We start from the raw sequence: 9,933 nt of genomic DNA on the forward strand, positions 1-9,933 counted from the left end.
ATCACAATCTTGAGCCATTGCTCTGGAGCTGGGGGTGGGGACAGTTGTCTGGTTCTCTTGGAGTGACTACCTTGCTGTATAAGCAGGCTGTCCACTGGGCTGACCACTTCTAGTCTTCTTATTTTTTTTTTATTTGAGTTCAATTTGCCAACATATAGCATAACACCAGTGCTCATCCCATCATGCCCCCCTCAGTGCCCATCACCCAGTCACCCCATCCCCCTGCCCACCACCCTTCCTCTCCCCTTGTTGGATTCCCAGAGTTAGGTGTCTCTCATGTTCTGTCTCCCTTTCTGATATTTCCCAGTCATTTTATCTCCTTTTCCCCTTTATTCCCTTTCACTACATTTTATATTCCCTGAATGAATGAGACCATATAATGTTTGTCCTTTTCTGATTGACTTACTTCATTCAGCATAAGACTCTCCAATTCCATCCACATTGAAGCAAATGGTGGGGATTTGTCGGTTCTAATGGTGAGTAATATTCCATTGTATACATAGACCACATCTTCTTTATCCACTCATCTTTCGATGGGCACCGAGGCTCCTTCCACAGTTTGGCTATTGTGGACATTGCTGCTAGAAACATCGGGGTGCAGGTGTTCCGGAGTTTCATTGCATCTGTATCTTTGAGGTAAATCCCCAAGAGTGAAATTGCTGGGTCGTAGGGTAGATCTATTTTTAACTCTTTGAGGAGCCTCCACACAGTTTTCCAGAGTGGCTGCACCAGTTCACATTCCCACCAACAGTGCAAGAGGGTTCCCCCTTTCTCCACATCCTCTCCAACATTTACTTTTCACCATTCTCACTGGTGTGAGGTGGTATCTCATTGTGATTTTGATTTGTATTTCCCTGAGGCAAGTGATGCACAGCATTTTCTCATGTGTTTGTTGGCCATGTCTATGTCTTCCTCTGTGAAATTTCTGTTCATGTCTTGTGCCCATTTCTTGATTGGATTGTTAGTTTCTTGGCTGTTGAGTTTAATAAATTCTTTATAAAAATTGGATACTATCCCTTTACCTGATATGGCATTTGCAAATATCTTCTCCCATTCTGTAGGTTGTCTTCTAGTTTTGTTGACTGTTTATTTGCTGTGCAAAAGCTTTTTATCTTGAGTAAGTTCCAATAATTCATTTTTGCTTTTGTTTCCCTTGCCTTCATAGATGTACCTTGCAAGAAGTTACTGTGGCCAAGTTCAAAAAGGGTGTTGCCTCTGTCTCCTCTAGGATTTTGATGGAATCTTGTCTCACATTTAGATCTTTCATCTATTTTTAGTTTATCTTTGTGTATGGTGCAAGAGAGTGGTCTAGTTTCATTCTTCTGCGTGTGGATGTCCAATTTTCCCAGCACCAATTATTGAAGAGACTGTCATTTTTCCAGTGGATATTCTTTCCTGCTTTGTCAAATATTAGTTGACCATAGAGTTCGGGGCCCATTTCTGGGTTCTCTGTTCTATTCCATTGATCTATGTGTCTGTTTTTGTGCCAGTACCACACTGTCTTGATGATCACAGCTTTGTAGTACAACCTGAAATCTGGCATTGTGATGCCCCCAGCTGTGGTTTTTCTTTTTTAATATTCCCCTGGCTATTTGGGGTCTCTTCTGATCCCACACAAATCTTAAGATGATTTGTTCCAACTCTCTGAAGAAAGTCCACGGTATTTTGATAGGGATTGCATTAAATGTATAAATTGCCCTGGGTAACATTGACATTTTCACAATATTAATTCTGCCAATCCATGAGCATGGAATATTTTTCCATCTCTTTGTGTCTTCCTCCATTTATTTCAAAAGTGTTCTGTAGTTTTTAGGGTATAGATCCTTTACCTCTTTGGTCAGGTTTATTCCCAGGTATCTTATGCTTTTGAATCCAATTGAAAATGGGATAGACTCCTTAATTTCTGTTTCTTCAGTCTCATTGCTACAAAAATGCCACTGATTTCTGGGCATTGATTTTGTATCCTGCCACACTGCCAAATTGCTGTATGAGTTCTAGCAACCTTGGGGTGGAGTCTTTTGGGTTTTCTATGTACAGTATCATGTCATCTGCAAAGAGGGAGAATTTGACTTCTTCTTTGCCAATTTGAATGCCTTTTATTTCTTTTTGTTGCCTGACTGCTGAGGCTAGGACTTCTAGTACTATGTTGAATAGCAGTGGTGAGAGTAGACATCCCTGTCATGTTCCTGATCTTAGGGGAAAGGCTCCCAGTGCTTCCCCATTGAGAATGTTACTGTGGGCTTTTCGTAGATGGCTTTTAAGATGCTGAGGAATGTTCCCTCTATCCCTACACTCTGAAGAGTTTTGATCAGGAATGGATGCTGTATTTTGTCAACTGCTTTCTCTGCATATATTGAGAGGATTCTATGGTTCTTGTTTTTACTCTTGTTGACATGATCTATCACGTTGTTTGCTTTATGAGTGTTGAACCAGTCTATCACCCTGGAGATAAATCCCACTTGATCATGGTGAATAATCTTCTTCATGTACTGTTGGATCCTATTGGCTAGTATCTTGTTGAGAATTTTTGCATCTGTGTTCATCGGGGATATTGGTCTATAATTGTCCTTCTTGGTGGGGTCTTTGTCTGGTTTTGGAATTAAGGTGATGCTGGCCTCATAGAAAGAGTTTGGAAGTATTCTATCCCCTTCTATCTTTCCGAACAGATTTAGTAGAATAGGCATGGTTTTTTCTTTCAACGTTCGATAGAATTCCCCTGGGAAGCCATCTGGCCCTGGACTTTTGTGTTTTGGGAGGTTTTTGAAGAGTGCTTCAATTTCTTCCCTGGTTAGTGCCTTTTCAGGTTTTCTATTTCTTCCTGTTACAGTTTTGGTATTTTGTGGTTTTCCAGAAATGTGTCCATTTCTTCTAGATTGCCTAATTTATTAGCATTTAGCTGCTCACAATATGCTTTTAAAGTCGTTTGTATTTCCTTGGTGTTGGTAGTGATCTCTCCTTTTTCATTCGTGATTTTACTAATTTGAGTCTTATTTCTTTTTAATAAGGCTGGCTAATGGTTTATCTATCTTATTAATTCTTTCAAAGAACCAACTCCTGGTTTTGTTGATCTGTTCTACAGTTCTTCTGGTCTCTATTTCATTGAGTTCTGCTCAGATCTTTATTAACTCTCTCCTTCTGTTTGGTGTAGGTTTTATTTGCTGTTTTTCTCCAGTTCCTTTAGGTGCAAGGTTACCTTGTGTATTTGAGTATATTCCAGTTTTTTGAGGAATACTTGTATTGCTATGTATTTCCATCTCAGGACTGCTTTTGCTGTATCCCAAAGATTTTGAATGGTTTGTATCTTCACTCTCATTAGTTTCCATGAATCTTTTTAATTCTTCCTTAATTTCCTGGTTGACCCTTTCATCTTTTAACAGGATGGTCTTTAACCTCAAAGTGTTTGAGTTTCTTCCAAATTTCTTCTTGTGATTGAGGTCTAGTTTCAAAGCATTATGGTCTGAAAATATGCAGGAGAATCCCTATCTTTTGGTATTGGTTGAGACCTGATTTGTGACCCAGTATGTGGTCTATTCTGGAGAAAGTTCCATGTGCACTTGAGAAGAATGTGTATTCAGTTGCGTTTGGATGTAAAGTTCTGTAAATATCTGTGAAATCCATCTGGTCCAGTGTATCATTTAAAGCTCTTGTTTCTTTGGAGATGTTGTGCTTAGAATATCTGTCATTTGCAGAAAGTGCTGTGTTAATGTCTCCCTGTATAAGTGTATTATTATCTAAGTATGTCTTAACTTCGGTTATTAATTGATTGATATACTTGGCAGCTCCCACATTCAGGGCATAAATATTCATGGTTGTTAGGTCCTCTTGTTGGATAGATCCTTTAAGTATGATATAGTGTCCATCTTCATCTCTTACCACAGTCTTTGGGATAAACTTTAATTTATCTGACATGAGGATAAGTACCCCTGCTTTCTTTTGAGGACCATTTGAATGGTAAATGGTTCTCCAACCTTTTATTTTCAGGCTCTAGGTGTACTTACATCTAAAATGAGTCTCTTGTAGACAGCATATAGATGGGTCTTGCTCTTTTATCCAGTCTGAAACCCTGAGTCTTTTGAAGGGATCATTAAGCTCATTCATGTTCAGAGTTACTATTGAAAGATATGAATTTAGTGTCATCATGATACCTATTCAGGTTCTGTTCTTGTGGATTATTTCTTTGGGTGTCTTCTTTCTTTTATACAGTCCCCCTTAATATTTCTTGCAGAGCTGGTTTGGTGGTCACATAATCTTTCAGTTTCTGCCTATCTTGGAAGCTCTTTATCTCTCCTTCTATTCTGAATGAGAGCTTTGCTGGATAAAGTATTCTTGGCTGCATGCTCTTCTCATTTAGGACCTTTTCTGGCCTGCCAGGTTTCTGTGGAGAGGTCTGCTGTTAATCTAATATTTCCCCCCATATAAGTTAGGGATCTCTTTTCTCTTGCTGCTTTAAGGATTTTCTCTTTCTCTTTGGAATTTGCAAGTTTCACTATTAAATGTCAAGGTATTGAACGGTTTTTATTGATTTCGGGGGGGGGGATCTCTCTATCTCCCAGTCCTGAATGCCTGTTTCACTCATCAAATTAGGGAAGTTCTCAGCTATGATTTGTCAAATACATTTTCTGGTCCTCTATTCCTTTCAGTGCCCTCTGGAACCCCAATTAAACGTAGATTTTTCCTTCTGAGGCTGTCATTTATTTCCTTGAAGCTTTCCTCATGGCCTTGCAATTGTTTTTCTCTTTTTTCCTCAGCATCCTTCCTTGCCATCAACTTGTCTTCAATGTCACTCACTCTTTCTTCTGCCCTATTTACCCTCATCGTTAGGACCTCCAGTTTGGACTGCATCTCATTTAATTAAATTTTAATTTTGGCTTGATTAGATCTAAATTCTGCAGTCATGAAGTCTCTTGATCCTTTATGCTTTTTTCCAGAGCTACCAGTAGTTTTATAATTGTGCTTCTGAGTTGGCTTTCTGACATCAAATTGTAATGCAAATTCTGTAATTCTGTGGCAGAGAGAACTGTTTTTGATTCTTTCTTTTGTGGTGAGTTCTTCTTTCTAGTCATTTTGCTCAGTGCAGAGTGGCTAAAAATGACTTGTACTGGAAAAAGGAAGAAAAGAAAAGAGAGAAAAAAGAAAAAAACAAAAACAAAAACCCTAAAACAAACAAACAAAAAAACCAAGGAGCGGTATCCTCTGTTTCTATATGCTGTAAATCCCTCGACTTCCCCTGGAGCTTTCCATCACTCCTCGGCCAAGAACTTGCTCTTTCCATGTCCTTCCAGCTGGTCTTCTGGAGGAGGGGCCTGCATTGCTGATTCTCACATGTGTGCATCTGGGGGAGCTGCTCCCCCCCCTGCCAAGTGTGCAGCTCAGTGGGAGCTGTTTATCTTGTGAAGCCCCTGCTCCCTGGTAGCCCTGCTTTGTCCCAGGTACAAGGTGACACACGGAGGAACAACAACAGTGTTAGTGGCCAGCTCTCCAGCCCTGGAGTCAGCTCCTACAGTAACTACCGCAGTTTCCCAGTCTGCGCTGGCCGGGATGCTCCAGGGGCAGGCGGTGCCAATCTGCACAGCTCGGGGGCCTTGGCGGCAGGAGCGTCCTCGCTGTCCTGTACCCTCCCTGCCTCCACCTGTCCTGGCGGGAGCACCGAATCCTGGGCTGTGTCTCTGGGCGCCTTGAGATCCCAGGCCTGTGCCACTGGAATCTCGCTCCTGGGGGCATGCAGCCCCCTCCCCGCAGAGCCCCCGCCTGCGCCGCTGCCTGAGCTGCTCCTGGGGCCCCGCTGGGTGGCACTCCAGCCCTTTAGGGAGCTCGGCCCGTGGTGTGTGTTCACTCCCCCCCCCCGGGGTGCACTTCCTCTGGTAGGGACTCCGGGAACCTGGGGGCCCCACTGCCCCTCCTGGGGTCCTGCCCGAGTTCCCTGCTCAGCGCCTTTCCTTGGTGAAGAATCCGGTGCAGATTTTTAAAGTTCCTGCTTCTCCGGGACTGGGCTTTCCTGTACTGGAGGCTCTTGCTGCCCGGCTTTAGTCCGGCTCCTCCAGGGGCCTCCCTCCCCCACTTGATTCTTATTTATTTATTTATTTATTTATTTATTTATTTATTTATTTTTCTGTCTTTCTACCTTGTTAGAAGTGCAAACTCTTCTCTCTGTAGCGTCCCAGCTGTTCTCTCTTTAAATCTCAGGCTGAATTTGTAGGTTTTCAGGATGATTTGAAAGTTATCCAGGTAAGTTGGTAGGGACAGGTGACTTGAGGACCCTACTCTTCCGCCATCTTGCCCCGCCCCCGCGCCCCCCTCCCCCCCCAGTCTTCTTAAATTGCCTCTCCATCATGGATTTTCTATCCTACAAGTGAGCTGGGGCAAAGGTGATTAGGATCCCAGTATTCTAGGCTCCTTGTTCCCAAGGTAGAATCTTTGCCTGCCTTTCCAGTGGGAGCTGGGTGGAAGAAGGGAGCTTCCATGTCTTGGCCTCATTGTCTTAGGGTATAGCCTCTGCAATGTAGAGCTGGAGATGTAAAGCAAAATGTTGGCTTTACTGAAACTTAGTAGATTTCCTTGAATAAAAAATTCTTCATTTGTGGGGCACCTGGGTAGCTCAGTCAGTTAAATGTCCGACTCTTGATTTCAGCTCAGGTCATGATGTCAGGATTGTGAGATCAAGCCCTGCATGTTCTGAGCATGGAGTCTGCTTGGGATTCTCTCTCTCACTCTCCTTCTGCCCCTCCCTCTGCTTGTGCACTTGCTCTCTCTCTCAAAAAGAAAAAAAGTTTCTTTATTTGCTAGGTGTATGTGCTTAGGATAATTTATAGGGACTATAAATGTTTTTCTTTTCAAATAATTGTCAACAGTTATGGTTGTTTTGCTGAGGAGAGTGTCCAAGTAGCTCTTCATATTGTCATTCTGTAAGTCATCTTATAATGTCTTTGGTTCAGTTTGGTTTAGATTTTCTTTGAGACTTAAAGATTCTTCATCCCCAAATTTCATACATCTTAAATTAATTGACTCAGGATACAACATATGGAAAGCATTCTGTAAATTGTTTTTGTAAATATTGGTGACAGGGATTTTTGAATACCTAATAACTGATATGTGTAATTAACTACTGCACACACTGAAAAAGGATAGGACATATATGAGACATAGCCTCATGCTTGAAATGTTTATAATCTCACTTTAAAATGTGCACAATAATAAATTACATGTAAGACAAGCAGTAAAACCTCCAAAAGATTTTCTTGTTCAGGCATTGTCAGGGAACCCATTACAGAGGACATAGATAGGATTTAGATTGGTCTTTGGAAGATTTTTCAAAGGCAAAGAGAAGAGGGGAAGGATGTTATCAAAAGAAGAACCAGCACAAAGAAAGAAAAAGACAGACATCCAGAAACAAAGAAAGAATGGAGGGAAGGAAGGAAGGAAGGAAGGAAGGAAGGAAGGAAGGAAGGAAGACATCTGTTGCTCAGAGAAACAGTCACATGTTAGGACTAGGAATGAGAAGGGGTGGATAATTCTCAGGAATGGACTCCAGTCCCCAGACTAGGATGAGATGCTAATAATAGCAAGAGCAACAGCATTCAAAATATTATCACTCTGATTTGGTACATTTAACCTGGCTAGTTCCATTTTCAACCCACAACCAGAATTTACCTGCCTCTGTTTGCTTATCTTTCACTTACTGTCTTGTGTTATCTATTAATGTATAATGTGTCTGCATTATCTCTAGAGTGAAAGCTCTAAAGAATGAGGTGGGGCTCTTACTGTACCCAGGACACAGTAAGTGCTTAGCAAATATCCAATTATAGAATCATGCCCGTAGACACCTGAGCCAGAGAAAAATGGAGTGGCACTGTAGGGAGGCACATGTCTGGGGTCCTGAACTGGAAATCACTGAACTTGGAGGTCTAGTAAGAGGGTGGACCACTCAGGGTCCTCAAGTAGGCCCACTTCAGGGAATAGGCAATGCTAAATTCTGCTTTCCTGCACAGAAAGTGTTAATTCCGGTCAGTCAATGCCCAAAACCATGATGAACTTTGTTATGCTGAAAATGACTAGGATCTGAAACTTTAGGGGGCAGGAATTATGAGGAGTGGTCTGGGGGAACTGGAGAGAAAGCAGGGATCTTCACCCAGAGAAGACCCTTCAGGAAGAGCCCTTAGCCCTTGGGTAGGGGCAGTGAGGGTTAGGCAGTTGTTTGTTAGTTAACCTCAAGGAAATGCATTTGAGATGCATGAGGTATCAGAGCATGGGCTTATGTGGTATGAATCCAAGTGGGGAAAAGGAATCCCTGGTATAAGACCCTCTCAGGACTTAGTGTCTGTGACACCTTTCTGAGGAACAGTTAGGACTCCTTCTGATGCCTGACAAGGAGAAAAGGAGAGGAGGAGGAGAGAGAAGTGGGAGAAGGAAGTAAGGGGAAAAGGGCTTGGATCTCTGAGGCTCCATAACTCAGGTGCTTTTTCCTGAGGATCCTGTTCTAACAGGCTGAGAAAGACTTCATACCATCTCCCACCTTCTATTTCACTTAGACGGACTCCTCCCTTCAACCAAACTACACGTCAAAGCCTACTTCCCCCGGGGACCTTCCCAGATGAAGCAGGTAGGCCCTGAGAGTCTTGTCCTGCTGGGTTTGCTCCAGCAGCTGCTCCTCTGGCCTTGTCTCACCCTCTATCCTGATTAGTTCCTTATCTGTCCCCCCCACACCCCAACTTTGCCTACCTTTGTCCTATGTATGACTTCAAGTCTTTAAGGACAGCCCCTATAATCAGAATATCCCTGTAATTACTCATCTATTTAACTTACTCACTTGTTTCCTGAGTCCCTACTGTGTGTTAGGCACCAAGAACACAGAGGTAGGCAAGACATTGTCCCTACCATCAGGAGTTTAACAGACCTTTTCACTCTGCTGGCATGTAGGCTGTGGTTCTGAGACAGATGCCTCTAGAAGTGAGGGACTATATTCCAATGAGAGTTTTCCCACCCTAAGCACAGCCCACATGTGCTGATATCAATTTTCATAAAAGATAAATGAACATTTTTCACTCTGTGGAAAGCTTTTCCTTAGATTTTCTCAATAATTACATAAACAATTCCCCTTTACATTAACAGGTAGCAGGGTTTACGAATGTTTTATTCTCCACACTTCTTAGCCTGCTCTGTAAGGTGCAGTCTGCCCACCAATTTCTCTGTACTATTTATGAAAGGGTGTTCCCAGAAGACTTTAGGTATGGATGGTAAATGCAAGAGGCTGGGATTTGAGCCACAAAACAAAAATGAGTCAGGTTTTTTTTTTCTTATTTTTTATTCTCACAAAATGAGAAATCTATTTTAATGGCACAAAGATTATTCCATTCTACAAATATTAATGAGTATCTTCTTTATGTTAGGGACTGTATCAGGTCCTAGGAATTTAGAAGTGATAAAGACAAGGTCCTATCATCAAGGAACTGTGTAATAAAGGTGATAAGACAAATATGTAGGTCACCTTGGTCACGAGCAGCTAGAAAGGCTGTGAGAGGTGCCTCTGACATTCGGAGGAGGGAGGACTTGGATGTGGCCTGATGGACCAAGCAAATTACCATGGAGGTGGTGGCCTTAAGCTGAGTGATAGAAGGCATGGATGAAGGGTGGTAGTGTGCAAGAAGGGTCTTCATTAGAGTTGGGTAGCATTGAACTTGGTCTTTCCCTACCAAACCTAGAGAGACCTCCACAGTAATCATATCCCTTTCAGGTCCCCAGAGATATCATCTAGACTTCGCCAGTGCACACACCCCATTCAGGCCACTCTGAAGGCCACAGCCTCTGGTCGCTCATTCACACAGGATTCCCTTTGGCTCACATCCTGTTGCATGACCCTGAGGAATTCAGCCCTGGGGATTGTGAAACATCAGTATAAATAGTCCACTCACAGCTGCCCTCCAATAATGTGTAGCTTGA

Source organism: Canis lupus, chromosome 17 (assembly GCF_003254725.2).
Source record: "Canis lupus dingo isolate Sandy chromosome 17, ASM325472v2, whole genome shotgun sequence".
NCBI classification, from domain to species: domain Eukaryota; kingdom Metazoa; phylum Chordata; class Mammalia; order Carnivora; family Canidae; genus Canis; species Canis lupus.